Here is a 2,527-nt window from a genome sequence, read left to right as displayed (position 1 = left end):
TTCTTCACAGATACAGAATAAGACTGTTAGTGAGAGATCAGGACATATTCAAGCTCACACAGCTAAATAATGGCAGCAGAGATTAGATCAGAAATTAGGAGACTTGGGTTGGAGAACCAGCTCTGCCACTAACTAGCTGTTTGACTTTGGGCAAACCAGTCATTCACCTTTCTAGACTTCTAGCTTCCCCTGCTATAAAAGAAGAGTGTTGGATGAGTGCCTTCATTTTAGATTTAAAGAAAATGGAAGAGACTGAGAGAGAGGGACAGAGGCAGACCGAGCCCCGGAGCCCGTGCAGCCACCCGGCGGTGCCAACTCCTCGGCGGGCTCTTTTTCCTCGCTGCCATGCTCCAGCTGCCCCTGCTGCCCCTTCTGCACTGCCTGGGCTGCAGCGCCTGGCTGCTGCTGCTGGCGGGGCCCATAGCCTCGTCGGCCAGTCCAGCCGACGACAGCGCCAGGAGAGGGGATCTCTCAAGCTTGGGGAGCGACGAGGTGCAGCGCCAGCCGCACGACTCGTCGTAAGGCACCTTCGCCAGCGAGTTCTATGACCTTCGCTACCTGTCCGAGGAGGGAACATCTGGAGGACTTCACCATCTCTAAGGAATCCCTCTTCCACTTGGACTCTTTCCTGGACAAAGTCCATGAAAATGGCAAACATTTTTGGTTATCCTTTCCCTACTGCTCCTCCTGTGGACCCATTTGCCAAAATCAAAGTGGAAGACTGTGGAAAGTCCAAGGGGTGATTTAGGTCTGGGAAACCAGGAAGTGCTGCAGAAACCTGTGATTATTTCCTTAGTTACCGCATGATAGGAGCTGATGTAGAATTTGAGTTAGGCGCTGACACTGATGGCTGGGTGGCAGCTGGATTTTCCTCAGACAAGAAAATGGGTGGTGATGATGTCATGGCCTGTGTCCACGACGATAATGGCAGAGTCCGCATACAACACTCTTACAATGTTGGCCAGTGAGCCAAAGAGATCCAGAGAAACCCTGCCAGGGATGAAGAAAGCATCTTCGAAAATAATCGTGTGACCTGCAGACTTAAACGTCCCATGAATGTTCCGAGAGATGAAACAATCGTGGATCTTCATTTGAGCTGGTATTACTTATTTGCTTGGGGACCAACAATTCAAGGATCTATAACTCGGCATGACATGGATTCACCACCTACATCAGAGCGCGTCGTCAGTATTTACAAGTATGAAGACATTTTTATGCCATCAGCTGCCTATCAAACCTTCTCCTCTCCATTCTGCTTGCTTCTTGTTGTTGCGCTGACCTTTTACTTATTGATGGGAACCCCCTAACCACAGCAGCAAAGCCGAAAGAACATCTTGTGGATTAATTGGAAATTCTTCATTGTGGTGTGTTTTCTAGTAGAATTCAATATAATTGTTTCCTTAAAAAAAAAAAAATGAAACTCAAAAGGGAAAAAGAGCTTAATTTAGGTTACACCCTAGCCAATGTTAGAGATGGGACTAGAGCTCAGGTCTCCTGGCTCCCAATCTAGGGCTATTCAAGAATGAGATTTGGCATTCAGCCCCTTCCTAAGGCTTGGCACAATTCTTAAGCTTGCTGAATCGTCAAAGAAAGACTCAGAGTCACAAGCCTCTATTTCCCAAGTCAGGAAACTGATCAAACGTTCTAGAAAGATTTCAAACAAAATCTTTTAGATAAAAAATGTTTCCATGTCACACTCTATACAACTTATCTGCTCTCAGAACTCCTAAAGCACCCTGGTTACATTGCTTCTATGAAAGTAAAAAAGCTTTTGCACAAATAAAAGCAAAGTACACAGAATAAGAAGGAAAGAATTATACCGGGGGTGGGGGGGGGTGATATTTTTTTTTTAATTAATTTTTTTATTTTTTTTAATGTTTAACAATCATTGCCATACAATTGCGATTTTATCCCTCCCCACCCACCCCCCACTACCTCCCTCCCTCCCCACGACTGCATACAATTCTGTATAGATTCTACATAAACTTTCCTATTGAGTATATTTTCACTATCGTCATGCTGTGTAGTCAGACTAAGATAAATGAAAGAATCCGTATAACAAATCAGAACATGATACACAAACAGATACACATACACAAACATGATCTGCTACATTATGTGAGTGACTTCCATATTTCTCTCTCTGAGTGTGGAAGGCTTTTTGCCTTGAGGTCCACCATTGGGATTTTTTTTTTTTCAGAAGTTCTTGTGTTATTACAAAAATCTAAGTCTACCAGAAAAAACTCTCACACACTGTGGTTGTTGCTGTGCATAAAGTTCTCCTGGTTCTGCTCCTTTCACTCAGCATCAGGTCATATAAGTCCTTCCAGGCCTCTCTGAAGTCTTCTTGTTCATCATTTCTTATGGCACAATAGTACTCCATTACATTCATATACCATAATTTATTCAGCCATTCCCCAATTGATGGACATCCCCTTGACTTCCAGTTTTTGGCAACTACATAGAGTGCTGCTATAAATATTTTTGTACATGTGGGACCCTTTCCCATTTTTATGATCTCTTGGGG

At 44.0% G+C, this 2,527-nt stretch overlaps 1 pseudogene; it reads left to right on the top strand.

Annotated features, from left to right (window-relative positions):
* The first annotated feature begins 362 nt into the window (after positions 1-362).
* On the top strand, positions 363-1,319 carry LOC140509556 (DOMON domain-containing protein FRRS1L-like; annotated as a pseudogene).
* Positions 1,320-2,527: the final 1,208 nt, after the last annotated feature.

Source organism: Notamacropus eugenii, chromosome 6, assembly GCF_028372415.1.
Source record: "Notamacropus eugenii isolate mMacEug1 chromosome 6, mMacEug1.pri_v2, whole genome shotgun sequence".
Lineage (NCBI taxonomy): Eukaryota > Metazoa > Chordata > Mammalia > Diprotodontia > Macropodidae > Notamacropus > Notamacropus eugenii.
The sequence above is the reverse complement of the archived record's forward strand: the minus strand, read 5'-3'. Positions and strand labels throughout refer to the sequence as shown.